The sequence below is a fragment of the Macrotis lagotis genome, chromosome 7 (genome assembly GCF_037893015.1).
Source record: "Macrotis lagotis isolate mMagLag1 chromosome 7, bilby.v1.9.chrom.fasta, whole genome shotgun sequence".
Taxonomy (NCBI): domain Eukaryota; kingdom Metazoa; phylum Chordata; class Mammalia; order Peramelemorphia; family Peramelidae; genus Macrotis; species Macrotis lagotis.
In genome coordinates this window covers 128,817,175-128,835,102 of record NC_133664.1, presented here as the reverse complement: position 1 = coordinate 128,835,102, position 17,928 = coordinate 128,817,175, and the positions used below count along the sequence as shown (strand labels likewise).

The 17,928-nt window shown below is 34.7% G+C and overlaps 1 non-coding gene across 1 annotated transcript; it reads left to right on the top strand.

The window, feature by feature from the left end:
• Positions 1–688: 688 nt before the first annotated feature.
• On the top strand, positions 689–790 carry LOC141494653 (U6 spliceosomal RNA). Its single transcript, XR_012470540.1, has one exon. It is a non-coding gene; the product is annotated as a U6 spliceosomal RNA (small nuclear RNA).
• Positions 791–17,928: the final 17,138 nt, after the last annotated feature.

The window sequence follows — 17,928 nt, the reverse complement described above, 5'->3', positions numbered from 1 at the left end:
TTCTCCAAATGTTTAGATATTATGGCAATGGACACCTTGGGATATAAATATTATACACTGATACTCACCATTGCTCTCAGCTCTGATTCAATTGCTATTGTGAAGCTAACCCTTGGTGTGAAACCAAAAAACGACAATCCAACCTAGGTTAGGATACAAGAAGAAACATGCTGCTTACAGTTTTAAGGTCACAGAGAGGAATTTCCTAATGAGCATTGCATAGGTGAGCCCAGACTACTTTTCTTGTATGATCTTGGAGCCTTCCTCAAGTTAAACCACAGGATGTCTACAATTATGCTACAGAGCATGCCTCTGCAAACAAAGCAGTCAAGTCCAAGTAAGTCCAAATGGAAACTTCTCTTAATATCTTTAGTAGGTCAGATCCCCTACCAAATTGCAACTTAGAAAAGTTTTTTAGCATCCTTTCATCTCTTTACCACTGACCAGCCCTTTGCCTTTTAGCAACTTTGTTCTCCCAGTCTTCTAGGGTCCTCATGTTCACTTCTAAGTGGTCTCAGTACCCCATCAAGTTCAGGGAAGCTGTTGTTCATCCTTTGTTTCAAAGAGGGTCAATGACAGCATGAGGTGATATCTTGATTTGAGTGTGATTTGGATTTAAATGAGGCAGAGTTGCAAAAAATCACCAGCCTCACTCTCTCTCTTCCAGTTGCTGGATAAAAGTCATGACTTGCTTTGGGAGCACATATACTAAAATTGGAATGATTCAGAGATTATCATGGCCCCTGTGCAAGGATGACACATAAATCTGAAGCATTCAGGCAAGGCTTTTGTCTTCTCTCCTTGTGTTAAAAGTGGCAGACCATTTTTCATATTCTCTCAGTATTACTGCTAGAAAACTAATGAATGACTTTGAGCTTAGGTATTAATTGTTAATAACAAGTTAATGGGTCCCCCTTCCCATGTAACAAGGAAACATCTGCCTTCTGGTACCCTAAAACAAAGATCAAAGGCAAGGACTTGAGCTTCCTGGACAGGTCAGGAAGGAGATGCTTTGCAGGGAGATTTCTCTCATCATTTAATCTATCTTCTCATGTGGCCTTCCTTTGCTTCATGTCTTCTTCAATGATATGATATCAATACAGCATACTCAGATCTGCCCTTCCAGTTTGTGGGCGCCTGGTAATTAGATTGCAAAGATTTTGCATTTCAATGTGACCTGCTAAATTCTTTTCTACAATGGAGAGAAGAGATAGAATAGGAGACTTGGGCTGGCTCTTCCCCCCACCTTGTCTCCTTACTTCTATATAAAAAAACATTAACTTGCTTAATCTATTAAAGGGGCTTGAATTAGATCAGCTAAATTCCCTTCTGAAACCATTTTTTTAACTTTTTGAGATAAGACTTATTTTTAAATGTAAGAGACCCACACAAAGGAAAAGCTTTTAAAGAGTAAAGTGTATGTTGAAAGAAAACTTGCAAATGTGCACACACACACACACACACACACACAGTGCTACCATAGCTTCACAATTGAAACCAATGGGATTATAGTTATTCCACATCTAATTACCTGAGATTCTCATCATCATCATCATCTTTCCATGAATTCCCCCAAAAAAAGAGTTAGCTAAGCTGGGGACTTTGCCTCTAGATCTCTTTATCCCTTCAAGCTACCAGGCTCTACCCACTTACCCTTCAGGGTGCTCTGCTCCACTGATGAGTCTAGAACCCACCTATGCTGAGAATACCTCCTAGCCTCAGATGATACCACCTTGGAGCCAAAATGGTCCATGAACTCCTATCTAGAATTTCCATATCATGATGACAAGGTTCAGTCTTCATGCTAGTCACTCTTCATTCCTCCTCAACTGCAGCATGTTTCACCTTGACTCTGCCTACCTGCATCCTTGGGAATGGTAATCTGCCTGAATGCATTCCTGAATGGTAGCATTCTCCAATCTATCCAGCCAGTATGCACCTTGTTGACACATATTTTCATGTTATCTCCACCATTAGACAATGAGATCCTTGAGAGCAGGGACTATTGTTTGCCTTTCTTTATATCTCCAGTGCTTAGTAGGTGCTTAATAAATAACAAATAATTAAATAATCCCCCCAAGAAAACCCATGAATTTTTTTACTTCCAAATGCCTGCAAAAGTCAAATTGTGCCAAGAATTCAGGGTCAGGCCTTTACCTGAAAACTTTACTTGGAAATTAAATTGCTTCACTACCTCTTGAATTTCAAGGTTACTGTTTGCATAGTAATGCCTATGAAGGAGAAATTGGTCATTATGTTTATTTCTGATGATTAGATGTGCATACTCATGTTCATACATATACATATATATATATATATGTATATGTATATATATATAAAATGTTCTCAGGAAAATTGAAAAATAAACAAATACAGAGAGATATGACTCAGCCCTCTATCCTTTGAGGGATTGACTAAATGAGTTACATAGCAATTCTTCTCAAGACCTGTCTCAAAATGCAGGTTTGCATCTTTACTCCTTACTCTATCCTCAGGCAGACTAACAATCAAAATAGGTTTTCTCTCCAAGGTAATAACTAACTTCCATATCATTTTCTTCATTGCTCACGTTGCCTAGGCATAAGAGAAGGCCAATGTTCCCACATTCTTCTCATGGTCCCCTTATAAAAATATCACACTACTGACTCCAAAGGCATCATCTAAATCCCTTGTCACGATTCAAACCCAGAGAATGAAATTACTTTTCAAAGCAATTATTGAGAAGGACAGCAAGCATATTTTCATGGTCTATAACCCTTCTAGAAAAGGATTGAAGCATGATCATGGGGGAGGGGGAAGCAGAACTCCCATATCTCAGAAACAAGGGTGTGAACAGCATAATTCTCTCTGTGTATAGAAACAGAAATGTGCCATCTTCAGACTGTTCTATATACTAAGAGCCCACAAGGGAGAAAGGAAAGGAGGCAGAATTAATATTCTTATCACTGCTTCTGTGATGCACAGAAGGGCCAATTTGATCTTTCTTGGGGTTGAAAAATTGTCTACTTACTACAGGGGGAAATGGAAGAAAATGATTCCCAAATGCCAGTTTGAATGACCAGCCTAGTGATGGGGTAGGCAAGGGAGAATACAAAAATGATATGAATAGGACATGAGGATATCTTATGTTACTAACAAATGAGCATTAGCATGCAAAACTTTATATCATATTTGGGGGGTAGATTTATTTACAAGTAAAAAAGGAATTCTGCCTTGCAATATCTGGTAGAGGTTAAGAATCAGTTCCCCTCTAGTTCAGTTTACCTTTCCCTGTGAATTAAGAAATAATGGCTTTAAAGTAGACTGAAAATGATGGGGGTTATTTTTAAGCCTAATTTCTTTGTATATCTCTCTTCTCTCTACTGGGAAGGGGTGAGAGAGGGCTCAGTGCTCAAGACATCAATGAACAATTTGAAATGTAATCTTGCCCTTCTATTCCCTATGCTCTAGCAAAAGAAATCAAACCAGAATAAGGGACACTGTCAAGTACAAAAATTAGACATTCCAATTCTACCTTGTTCAGGAAAGAAGGAAAAGAGGTTTGAGAAGGAAGGGCAGGAAGAAGGAGTAAAGGAAAGAAGGGTTAAAAAGGGAAAGAAAGAAAGGAGAAAGATATGGAGGGAAAGAAGGAAGGAAATAAGAAAGAAAGGGAAATATTTATATAGTTGAGAGAAGAGGGTTGTGTGCAAAAAATATAGGTTGGTATAGTTGGATCACAAAGTATGTGGAGGGAAATGAAGTTAAAAAGAATGGAAATCTAGGAAGGAGCCAGGTTGTGAAGGGCTTTCAATGCCAAAGAACATCTTGTGTTTGATCCTGAAGATAATAGGAAGCAATTGAAAATCATTGATTCAAAGGTGGAAGGAGACTTAGAGGTCATCTAATCCAGCACCCTATTTTAAAAATCATGTACTAATGTATAGAAAATTTAAATAATGTCTCCTAATTTATATAAGTATTAAGTGGTAGAATAAGGATTTGACATCAATTTCCAACTGTGCTCTGCCTCCACATTTTTACTGATTTTTCAGTAGGGGCTAGATGGAAGTAGGTAAACAATCAATAAGCAATTATTAGACATTTACCATGTTGTACATATTGTGCTAAGTGTTATGGATACAAAGAAAGCAGTGCTTGCTCTCAAGAAGCCTAAAATCTAATGGGGTAGACAATATCAAACAACAACATACAAAGAAAGTATATACAGGATATATTGGAAATAACACACACACATGCACATATGGAGTTTATGGTTTAGGATACAATAAAGAAATCATTTTATTCAAATTGAAAGAGCTTTCTTAAAAAAACTGCCAAAGTCTTCAGAATTGCAGAATGTTAGAGGTCACCACAATCTTAAAGGTCACTTGGGTCATACTCTGATTTTGCAGTTGAAGTGACTGAGGCCTGAAAATAATGAAGAGACTTGTCCAATATTTTGACAATTTGTGGTTTCATTGGTGCAGGTACTCCTTCCATAGACACAGATTGCAACTGTTCCATAATTTAGGAGAAGGTCTTTGAAAGTTGCTCTAACCGGAAAAATCTATCCCCTTATGACCAATTTGCTAATAATTCTTGACAAACTCAGCAAAAGTAGATACAAATGAATTAGTATCAATCGTGAGAGAAATCTCTGGGTAGGAAGACAGGGCTCTGTCCTTGGTTGTTGACCCATTCAACATTTTTATCAGTGACTTGGTTGAAGACAAAATTAGATGGCAGAATCAGATTTCAAAAAAATATCAACAGGCAGAACATTTGGCCAAATTTAATAATATAAATTTAATCAGATAATTATGGTGTTCTAATCATTATAGTAATAATAATAATAATATTTACAAAGTGCTCTGTGTTAACTCATCTGATTCTAAATTTGATCTCCAAAAATGAGCTCTATGTACAAGGGAAGAGTTGGTTAGATAGGAGTACATGTGAAAAAGACCTAAGCATTTTTATGAACTACCAATTTAATATGAATTGGCAGTCTGATATAGTAGTCAAAAGAAACAGCTAATTCAGTCTTATGCTGAAAAATTCTAGAGTCCAATGTGGAAAACATAATTACTCTACCTTGGTAAGATCACATCAGAAGTAAGTGATTCAGTGTATTTCAAGAAGCCATTAGTATCTACTCAGTATAAGGCATAGGGTATACAAAGGTAGATATGGAAAAACTCTGACCTGAAGAACTCTATACACCTTCCCGGATATGTAAAGAAATAAGTAAATATAAGTACTTTGAGGAGTGAATGAGCATTAGCACCTGAGAAGTTGAGGAAAAAACTTACCATAAAAGGTAGCATTTGACCTAAGCTTAAAGAGGGGTAAGGGAGAATTGAATAGGAGTTGAATTACAGATATAATGAGGAGATTATACAAAGATCCAAGTAGAAAAAAAAAGGAAGCCAAATTCAGAAAAGTCAATCAGTTTGGCTGGACCATAGGATTGTTGAAGAGGAAATGGGAAATAACTCGGAAAGACTAGAAACTAATTGTGTTCTGACTTTAAATGTCAAGCTAAAGAAATTTTCCTAGAGACAATGAATAGGAAGCCGCTAAAATATTGGAGCAAAGGAATTACATGATGAGTCCTGTGCTTAAGAAAAGTTATATCGATTGCAGGACCAGCTTCAAATAGTTGAACTGTTGTCACCCCCAAAATGGATTCAAGTTGTTTTATTTGGCTCCAGAGTCAAAACTAAAGCACAAGGATAGAATTGACCAAAGTGGCAGATTTCCTCTCAATGTAATGGAAAATTCCTCTTAATTTAAGCTATAGAAAAAAAGAGCATAAGCCACAATGAGAGATAGTAAATTCTCAGTCATTAGAAATTCTCAAGCAGGGGTTAGATGACCTATTCAAATATGCATTGAGTGAAAACTGAAAAAACAAAACAAAGCAATATCTCTAAAGTCCCTTCTAGCTCTGAGATTCTTAAATTTGTTTTGGAAAAGTGCTTACCATGTTCTTCCCTGCAAGGATCCACATCTTGGAAGCTTTAGTACTGTGGGAGGGACCTGGGTAAACAAATGTTCTCTGTCCTATTAAATCCATCTTCTGGAGTATCAGGAAACAGACTCTATCTATCTATCTATCTATCTATCTATCTATCTATCTATCTATCTAGATATAGCTACATATGATATAAATACATACATTATATATATATATGTGTATATATATATATATATATATATATATATATATATATATATTTTAAATGTCTAGTGGAATAATAGTTTCTCCTTAGCTTCTGATTCCTCTAAGGACCCAAACACCTCAAAGATTCCCTCCCAGTTGCACATTATTTTTATTTTTTTTTTAGGTTTTTGCAAGGCAAATGGGGTTAAGTGGCTTGCCCTAGGCCACACAGCTAGGTAATTATTAAGTGTCTGAGACTGGATTTGAACCCAGGTACTCCTGACCCCAGGTGCTTTATCCACTGCGCCACCTAGCCGCCCCCCAGTTGCACATTTTACAAAGCACAACTGGATATGGTCCACATGCATCATTAAGTGGTAACAATAATTTTAAGAACCCTATAGTGTCTTTTTTAAATGCTTCTCCATGCAATGACTAACTTCTAAAGAGAACAAAAGCCCAGGTAGATTTTTTTAAACCTAAGAGCTGTAATAATGAACAAGTTTCAAAAAAGAATTTCTTGTTGACATAGGTAGAAGAGAGAACATTTATACAAAGGCAATTTACTTACTTTGCCAGTAACTTTCTGAATTCCCATTACCATTTCTCTGAGCTATTTTTTATTTCTGCAACTCATTCCTGTTTGTTACATCAGAGTTTGTTGCTATGGAAATGACGGAGATAGCACAAATTCAGCATGATGGCCATTTTCCAAACAGATAAGCAGCTTTTCTTTGCATAAAGGGAATATGTACCTTTGTCAGATCTTCTCCATGTTTGCATATTGCTTTTGAGAGATGAATGTAGGTCCTCAGCTGGTGATTTAATAATGGAAAAGACAGGCTATTAGGTATGGCTGAATCTATTATAGAAATGACATTTACATAGGGATATAGTAGCCCTTAATAAATGGTTGTTGAATGAATGCCAGATGAATGCTTATAAAAGTTCAAACACTGTCATTTACTGATTGGAACTGACTCTTAAAAAAGGCAGAAGCAAGAACCATGGAATTTTAGAGCTAAAAAGCACATAGAGACCAAGAACTTAGTTGAAAAACCAACAAATATTTATATTTGCAACATAAATTTAAATGAATTTACCAGATCATTCCATTGATTTAGGTCAAAGGTGATATATATATATATATATACACCACTACTGCTTAAAGGAATAAAAGCATTATATACAGTCAAATTACATATTTAGAAATATGTTCTTTTCTCAGCATATATAAAAATTTTTATTAGATAATTTCCTATAATTCTATGACTTTCAAAAGTAAATGATTTTGAAAGTTTAAAAATATGAATGTGGGGGGGGGCGGCTAGGTGGCATAGTGGATAAAACATCAGCCCTGGAGTCAGGAGTACCTGGGTTCAAATCCGGTCTCAGACACTTAATAATTACCTAGCTGTGTGACCTTGGGCAAGCCGCTTAACCCCATTTGCCTTGCAAAAACCTAAAAAAAAATATGAATGTAGAGCAACAAGGTAGATAGATATTTAATGTAGTTCTTAGGAAAAAAAGGAGAAAAGTACTACTTTTGAATAGGTTCTGACCATAGCAGAATTGTGCAATAGACCAACACCACTCCTGCCTCCCTATTCTCTTTCTGCATTTCACAATGAAAATCAGATATCCCATATACTCATGATGTTCCTCTGCTGGACATTTTCTATTATAGTCATTGTTATTGTTGTTCAGCCATTTTCAGTTGTGACTTACTCCTCTTGACCCCATATGGGGTTTTCTTGGCAAAGAGATTGGAATATTTTGAATGTCCTTCTCCAGTTTATTTTACAGATGAGGGAACTGAGGCAAATAGAGTTAAATGATTCATCTGGGGTCACACAGTGAATGTCTGGAGTAGGATTTGAACTCAGGAAGATGAGTCTTTCTGACTCCAGGTTCAATATTCCATCTACTGTAACATGCAGTTGCTACAATAGTTTACCTCTAAACTCTGCTTTCATCAATCAAAATTTACCTGCCTTTCAATGCAAGGATCTCTGATCATTGTTCTCTGTCAAAGAACTAATAAAATAATTTGAGTGCCATTGTTAATGACTAAAGTTTGTTATAAATTGTGATTCTCCTTTCCAGAGAACTTTTTTTAATTTTAAAAGTTTTCTTCACTTTATAACCCAAAGAAATAATTAAAGGAAAGAATTTCTAGCCTGAAGCAAGAATATTGAAATAATAGGCATCTCTGTAGAAAGATGCATTGAACTCTGGACTTGGAATAAAGGTGTCCTGAGTTCAGTTCTGGCCTTAGACATTAGATGAGCAAGTATTTATTTATCTCCTTACCCATAAAATAGAAATAATAATCCCAGGGTTATTGATAGGATCAAATAAGACTAGCTGTATAGCATTTTGCTATACAAGGTGACACAGGGGATAGAGTGCCAATCCTGGAGTCAGAAAAATTTATCTTCCTGAGTTCAGCTGTGAGCTCAAACACTTACTAGCTTGTGTGATCTCAGGCAAGTCACTTAACCCTATCTGCCTCAGCTTCTTTATCTGTAAAATAAGCTGAAGAAAGAAATGGCAAACCACTTTAGTCTCTTTGACAAGAAAATCAAAATGAGATCATGAAAAGTTGGACACAACTGAACAAGAACAAAAAGTGATATTTAGATGTTAGTTTTAATTATTAGAAGTAGTAACAGGAAAGAATAGGCCTTTCCTAATACAATAATTTCATGGCTACTCACTCTGCCTACTCCTAAGATCAGCTATATTCTGAAAATATTTCACAAAATCTGCTATTAAATGAAACCTTAGTAGAATTTTACAAGCAGTAAGAAAGACAAATCTCTTATTTCTTCCAAGTAATGAGAGTCTAATTTTAGTCTTTGGGGGCAAAAATTCCCTTCGCTATCAGTTATCCACTGGGCCAAATATAAATAAGTTAGCAACATAAAATAATGCATAATGGCTAAAAGACCGGGCTGTTAACTGGATGACTCTTAGTTTCTAGTGTTGCAATATGACTTGTAGGTGTTGGAGTCACCACAGAAGCTTGGGTCTAGTCACCCTGTCTAAGAAGAGGCAGCACTGTCTAGAGCATCACAATAAGGGATCCTGGAATCTGAAGCAAATTTTATGTTTCTTTAGAAATCCCACAATAACTACTTTGTTGATCTGGTTAAAGCAAATTCTCTACAACAAATAATTCTGTCTGACAAAAGCTTTCCCTGGCCACCTTTCCCTAACTGATCTCTCAAAAGTAAGTCCATGATGGTATGAAGCAAGTTATAAATATGGTATGATAAAAATTGTACTCCTCTTGGAGACAGAATCAATCTCCTATGTGCTAGTCACTGTATACCAGATATAGAAGTGAAGCAATGTCTTCTCTCAAGGAGCTTATTATACATGTAGAGGAAATAATATATGCATATGTAAGTATGTGTGTGTCTTTATGTAAGTATATACACACACACACACATATATGTAATGGGGAAGGAAATCATCACAGACAACAGAATTAAAGTATCAATGAGTAAATCATCACAGATAAGAAGGGATTAGTTAATAGAGGTAAAGGGAAAATAATGTCAATGAATGAATGAAGGACAGAAACATGACTAATCCCATCTTTACAAAGTGAAAGATCTTTGCTCAAGAGACTAGAAGAACTACTGGCCCAAAACTGACTATGCTATGGTTGGATTTTTTTTTAAATTAAACTTGTTATTCCCTAGAATTTATGAGAATAACCAGCCCGCTTGCAATCCTACTACTGAAACTTGTGAGCTTTATCCAGGTTTTACTTGTATGCTTTACACTATCAGAGACAAGAATGAATTTCCTCCTTATAAGTCCTAGTATTTCAGGAATCAAATGAAAACAACAACAACAACAAAATAGTGGATGGTTTGGCTTTTGGTTTTTTCAGTTTTAAACTATCAATAGACAATCAGTTTTACAGTGTTTCTTTTGTGAGAACAATTTCTTTGAGATAAATTTTGTATGTTTGAACTTAAGTATTAATATTTTTGTGCCTATAGGATGAAATTTTCTTTGGGTCATAGAGCCCAAAGAAATACATATGCATTAAGACATTCCAACTGAAAGCATGGATAAAAATTTCCTATGTGTACCTACAAATTATTATCCCCTCTTCTAGTTAAAATTTCTTCTTTGTTGCAGAGGTCCAAAGAAATTTCCAACCAAAACAGTTTAGTTATTAACATAATTGTGAGGAAATAACTTCCAGGCAACCTTATGTCCCCTATTTTTTGGGGAAATGTCATTGGAATAGGCTTTCTATCTAAAAGGTAAAGTTAAATTTCTCTTTTCTCTTTTATTTCCTTAATTTTCTTCAAGTTAGGACAGACCTTTGCAAGTACTATATTAGAATTTCATTAAATTGTAGCTGTTTGGTAAATTACATAACCATGTATTTTGGGGATTAGCATAACCACTGGGCCCATAAAATATTAAGTATGCCCGAACCTTCACAAAGAATTTTAATTTCTAGGTAGTTTAAAAAACTATTCTGCATGAACTTTGCTAAAATTCTGGGGAATTAATTCAAAAGGACAATTCTTGAACCTCTACAAATCACCAGAAATTTATCTAGAATAGGATATATACATAAATGTGCCAGAATAGCAACCTTGATTTTCTGGGGACAGGAAATGTATAGCAGGAAAGAATTGATTTCTATCCCCCTTCCCACTCAGCCCATTTGATATAATCATGGAAAGTTAGAAATAGATTAACAAATGGTCAAAAATTAAAGTGTAAATGAAGTGCAAAGATTTGTCTATATCAGTTTATCCTTAAATTAATTATAAAGTTTCCCTGATAGAACTGGAAAGGCAGCTAGCCAAAAAAAATTATCCTTTATTTAACCATTTAAATTCCAAGTTTAGGGGAAAACTGCATATGTGTGTATAAAATATATAACAGACATATACACACACACACATATATATATATATACACTTATATATGATGCCTTGAGAATCTGGCAATATCTTGGCATCCACACAGATCAGAAATATTACCCTGAACATATTGAGTTGCATTAGAATCTCAAAATTGTGCTGTTTCATAAAATCCATTTCAGCAGAATTTGAACTTATATATCCCATGGATCTCAATCTCAAAGACTCCATTAAAAAAGCTAAGGTATCAGATTTCAAGAAATTCCATATTCCCTGGATTTTCTGGGAAGATGCTCATTTCAAGGTCTCTAGCAATTTAGCAGAGTAAACATCCCTGTCAAAAGTTCAGATATTAACTATAAGTAAGCAGCTATAAGTGCTGAGCCAAGACATGGCCTCTGTGATTCTAGCTCTTAGAGAAAATATATCTTTGCCCCTAAACGGCAGGAATTTCAGGGCCCTCATAAGAATATTCAGAATATGGAAATTATCACTGACTCACTGGGTCCAAGTAGTTATAACAGGAAAAAGCAGAGTTATATGGAGTTAGGATATATGTAGAATAAGGTGCTAAAAAGGAAGAGGGAGGAAAGGATAGGAAGAGAACAGAGAAAGGAATGCAGAGGTTGAAAAAAGGAAGGACTATTGCTCCCTTAGCTCTTGGTTTATTGAAAAGCTTCTGGCATAAGCTGCTTATAGGCTAAGACTAGACATAATGAAATAACAGTAGCTTAAAGGCTAAGGTGAATGATGAGATCAAATCATAATTGAGTTTTAAGAAAGGAATCTAAAAAGCAGAAGGCTAACTTGGGCCTAGTTGAGGAAAGGAATAAGCCTAGAGCAGAACAAGACAGACACGAAGTAATTAGGAAAGCAGCACAGAGGTAATCCAAAGGACAAATGAAGAGGGATAACATTTGTTATATTTACCAAGGAAAACAGTAAAGCTGAAGGATGACTAGGCCTTGATATACATTTTATAAATGTCTCTGCAAAGTTTCTTTTTCATATCTAAAGTTTCAAATTAAGACAAATTTGGCATTGAGTTCACTTATTTGCTTAATGTCTTTTAAATTTCCTGCTGTTGGACCAAGAAAGCCATATGTAGATCTGACATGAAAAATTGAGAATTCTGCTGTCTCCCTGAAATATATATATATATATATATATATATATATATATATATGTACATATATATATATTATATATATACAGAATATGAAAGAGAACCACAAAGAATTTTTGGATATGATGACTAATACCCACTCTTGGAGATACAAATGTGGGGGGGGGGCAACAATAGCATCAAAAGAAATCAAGAACATTCTTAGGAATTTTAAAGTTCTAGGCAAAAAATTGAAGATGTTCAAGATACCTGTGAGTAATCTCATTATTGCTGCAGCCAGAAGGAAGTAGTAAAACAGAACAAAAAGGTGCATATGGGAGGTGAACAGCTAGTTATAGAATTGTATTAGGATTTCATGGCAATGATAGTAGAGTGGCTTGCCATTTCCTTCTCCAGCTATTTTATCAATGAGGAATTGAGGCCAAGAAGGTTAAATGACATGTCCAGGTCACACAATTAATAAATATCTAAGGCAAATTTGAACTCAGAAAAACGAATCTTTCTGACTCCAAACTTGGTGTTTTATCCAGTGCATTATCTTGTTGATCCAAAATATCAGAAATGATATTTTGTGGAAATGACATTAAAGAAAGGGTATTAGCATCTATTTTACTGCTGTACTCTAAGAGCCACCAGGTCTTTCTGTCTGACTTGCAACTGAAACTTTCCATATATGTTGTCTCTTCTTATTAAAACTTAAACTCCTTGAGAATAGGGACATCTTTCCTTCTATTTGTATCCACAATACTTAGCAAGGTACTTTGTACATAGTAAGCACTTAATAGCTGTTTTTTTTAAAGTTGTTCATTTATTCACTCACTCACTTATAATCTGAATATGTTCTGTTATAATCAGCGAAAATGTTATGATGAGTAAAGGTAAGAAAATTGCTTTTGGAAGAGAACCAGGTCAATGCAGAGAAATCTGGACAGTAATATGACAAAAATATACTCCTCCTACAGGAAGTTATTCATATACTTGAATATGTAAATGGCTATGTGATATCATCAGTATGGGCATTTCCTACAGCAATATAGATCTCAACCCATCTATGCCTGCCCATCTTGTGAGCCTCTTGCCTATACTCTTCATTGAGTTTGCCATGAAGTCAAACCAACATTTCAGAGGCCTTTCTCATTTTCTTCTGGTAAGGAACACCATAGAGCATTCTGATTCCCTTCCTGTCTCTTACCTTCACCATGGCCCCAGTACAACTCCTCTTCTATAATGGAACATCCACAAGGTCAGAGGCAATATCTAAACTAAATATTTTCACTAACAGCAATGTAGAGAAGGAATGTAAGGAAGAAAGAAGACATGTCCACTTAGATAAGTTGATTAGGGCACATAGTTAATGAAACTGAATTCATATTTTCACTTTCTATTTGGACTAGCTTGCCTTGCTCTACACTACAATTATAAAATGCATGCAACCTTAATCTAGAACAGCTGATTTAGAAACATAGGATTTCAAAGTTGGAAGGGATCCAAAGATCGTCTAGTCTATATGCTTCTGATATTGAAGATGAAGACTCTGGGATGTATAACATAACATAAAGAGGCCTAGGTGCAAATCCATAACTACTGTTTGGAAAAAATAAAAACTTAGATATACTCTCTACCTCATCACATCTATCTGGGCTTTTACAGTAGCCTCTCAGTTGGTCTTCCTGTCTCTAATCTCTATCTTTTTTAATCATCCTCCACAAAGATGCTAACTTGATATACTAGTAAGACATAAATTTGACATTGTCACTCCTGTTTAAAAATATGCAATAGTTCCCTATTACCTCTTTTTTTAGGTTTTTGAAAGGCAAATGGGGTTAAGTGGCTTGCCCAAGGTCATACAGCTAGGTCATTATTAAGTGTCTGAGACCGGATTTGAACCCAGGTACTCCTGACTCCAAGGCCGGTGCTTTATCCACTATGCCACCTAGCTGCACCCCTCCATTACCTCTTAAGATAGAAGGATATACTTTTCCATTTGAATTCCAAAGTCATTGATAATCTGATTCCAAAATCTCATTCATCCTTCACACTCTTACTCACATGTCATGCTTCATGTGTCATATGAAAGCACTCTACATTATAATCCAATTTGGCCTACTTCCTATTTCCGATATGCAACATTTGGTCTTACTACTATTTGTTTTTCTGCAGGCTCTCATCCATGCCTTGATTTCATTCCCTCCTCACCACCTCAAGTACTACCCACTATACGCCCCCCTTAATGTTCTAAATTAAATGTCCTAAAGTAAACTTGTATGCATATTAGTTTCATAGATTTCAAATTAGAAGACATCATAAATCATCTAATCCAGCCTCTACATTTTGCAGATGAGAAAACTGAGAACCAGAACAATTAGGTGACTTGTTGAAGGTTAACTAAATAGGTAGCAGAACCTGAGTCTGAACCTTGCTTCTCTTACTCCAAAAACAATGCTCCCTGCCGTTATACCACACTACTTTCATATTAATTTTACGTACTTACTGTATAAATGTTCTTCTTCCTGGTGAAATATATGACTACTTGAATGCATTAACTATTTTGATTTTGATTTTGAATCTTCAGCACATAGGACAGTGCCTTGAAAAGTAATAAGTATCTAATATCAAAGGGAACTTCAAATAAGAGGAAAGCATAGTCATTTTAACATTTCCTTCTACAGGGAAAAGCAATATGAAGACTGATCAAGTATGACCAGGAGTCTTTACCTTAAAAGAGACTTGTAAATAGTTTGAGAGTATAGCTGGTTCACATCTGTTCAGAACAGAATTTTGAACATTCCCTGGAGCAGACTGCATGCTACTGTTATTCTGTGTGAGATGTTCACTGTTTGAGAAATTATATACATATATATATATATATATATATTAGAATGAAATAACCAAGAAATATATAAGAATTCTTCCTCTTTTTGTTCAGTTCTCTTAAGTTTTTACTCCCCAGATGTTGGTCCATTTCTTACCAGGACTTCTTAAGCATTTGCATACTTTATATATCTGCATGACTGCTTTTAGCATTGGTTCTAAGAATTACAGTACACTAATTGGAAAGAGGATTGAACAAAGTTCAGTTAACACAGATGGTTCAACACAACTTGCACAGTTATTTTTCTCTAAGAAACATGAGAATCAAAAGATATTCAATGTAGAATTTTTATTCAATGTGCTACTGAACTCTACTAAAAGGAATTCAATGGTGTTTTGCAAGCTAACTTTTATATAGTAATAATTTTATGAATTACTCAATAAGATTTCCTAGTAAGTTAGAAACTTCCAAGTAAGCAACTCATATACATATTGATAATAACCAATGGCTATCCCAGACAGTACCTTTTTTTCCAGGGCAGGAGACATTTTGGATGCTCCATTAAATCAAATTTTATAGTATTTGAGAATTTTTTATTTTTCTTATTAACATGAATATTAACTCACAGTAAAAGACAATCATCTCTGGAATGAACATTGTTATTATCATATTGCAAATGAGGAAACAAGATCAGAGGAAATAAGTAGATTGAGTAGAACTACAAAGATAAAAAGTGGCAATGTTATGATTTGATTCCTAGTCTTTTGACTAGGGATGACCCAAGGGCAATTGTTCAGACCACATAAAATATATATCCTCTATGCATATGGGATCTAACCACATGTCTCCTCTCTAGTATAAAGTTGATATCTAGTCATAAGACTTTATAAATGTATTTCTATTATTTTAAAATATATTAGATAAGACCGAATATTCTAGACTATAAGATTTCCTTTGGTTCCTGATTTTGTCATAGAGCATTAATTCTCCTTCTAAGCAGCCTATTGTGGTAGTCTATCAGTACCTATATTTCAGTTCTTGAAATGAAAAATGAGTTGGACCTAGAGTTAACAGGAGGAATAGAGTAATCTGAATTACATTTTCAAAAAGGAGTAGTCCAGTCAATGATCTACAACTGTTTATACATACTTCAACACTAATATTTTCTTAATGATGCTATATGATTGTGAATCATAAAACATCATGTTTTCAGAAAAAAATAAAAAATTGATAACCCAAAGGGAAATAAAAAATACATGATGGATGAGAGTAGGTTGTTGAATATTATCAGTAATGATATACATATGAGAAGTGGCATAAGTGAAATCATCTATGGTGTATATGGCAGGAAAAGCTTGTAGGCTGGAATAATGGAAAACCGACAGCCCAAGTAGGAAACAACAAAAAAAAAAATCAGGATATCTACAGCTCATTACATAGATTTTCCATGGAGAATTTGTGGGGACATTTGTACAAAATTGGAATTCACTGCTGAAAGTACCCATGTACATGAAATTATGGGATGGCCAGAGTTAGCACTGAATGAATGAATAAATATTTATTAAGTATTTTTCATGTTTTTCATTTTTCAATATGTCACACCTAAACACAATAGAAAAGAGATGCAGTTCCTGCTCTCAAGAAATTTGCATTCTATTATGAGGAGACAATAAGCATGTAGAAGTGTTTGGCTTTGTGAAAGTTGGAAAAACTCCCATGGTCTTTAAATTATCAAGGGAATGATGGATTCGCTCATTCCATCAGTGCAACAATCAGGGACAATTTGGGGCTGTCTGCAGTGGAGAATACCATCTGAATCCAGAGAAAGAGCTATGGAGTTTGAACAAAGACCAAGGACTATTAACTTTAATTTAGGGGAAAAAATGATATCTTATTGTCTGATCTTGCTATCTCTTATACTTTATGTTTCTTCCTTAAGGATATGATTTCTCTCATCACACTCAGTTTGGATCAATATATACCATGGAAACAATGTAAAGACTGGCAAATTGCCTTCTGTTGGGGGTAGGAGGAGGGAGTAAGATTAGGGGAAAAAATTGTAAAACTCAAAATAAATAAAATCTTTAAAAAAATTATCAAGGGAAGAAGGAGGACCTAGAATTCAGATGAAAAGCAATCCAATTTTGCTGGAGTGTCTAGAGAGAATAAAGTTGATGTACAGTTTTATCTTCTTCAGTGTCATTTCAAATGTATTAGATATGCAGTTTCAAAAGAACTGTTCAACTAGTTATTTCACAATTTGATAAAAATTATTGAAAAAACTGGAAAGTAGTGCAGCAGAAACTAAGGATAGATGAATATTTTATGCTGTATGCCAAGAGAAAATCAAAATTATTAGCTAATCCCACTAGTTATTTTACAAAAGCTTAAGTTACTAGACCAAGGTTACATTTTTTCCTTATTTTCCTTCTGTGAGTTTATAGAGTCCATATTCCATAGCTTTTACATTCTCTCTGAAATATAGTATTAATTATTTTGGTTTTGTTTGGTTAAATATTTCCCACATGTATTACCATTTAAGTAAGGAAATTCTGTTCAAGTCTTTTAATGTCTGCACTATAGTTGATCATTTCTAGTTAAAACAATAGAAAATAACCTATATACTATACCAAATATCAGAATCTCTCTCATATAAGCAAATCACTATTTCAAGTAAACTATCTCTCTTAAACTCAAAAGTAACTTTTCCTTTTTTCTTCATATAGATCTCATTTGAGTCACTTATCTGTATTGTTAGTCTTTACTACTTTTCCTTTAATACTCTATGCATCTGTAAAATCTTAATGTACTTTTAAGGTTTCATAATTTCAGCGGTATAAATGCTACAAATTTTTAACTGAAGGATGATTATTTAATTTTAAAATTTTTATTTCTTTCATATTAAAGTTTAATATAACCACTGTCTTATTCCATAATCACT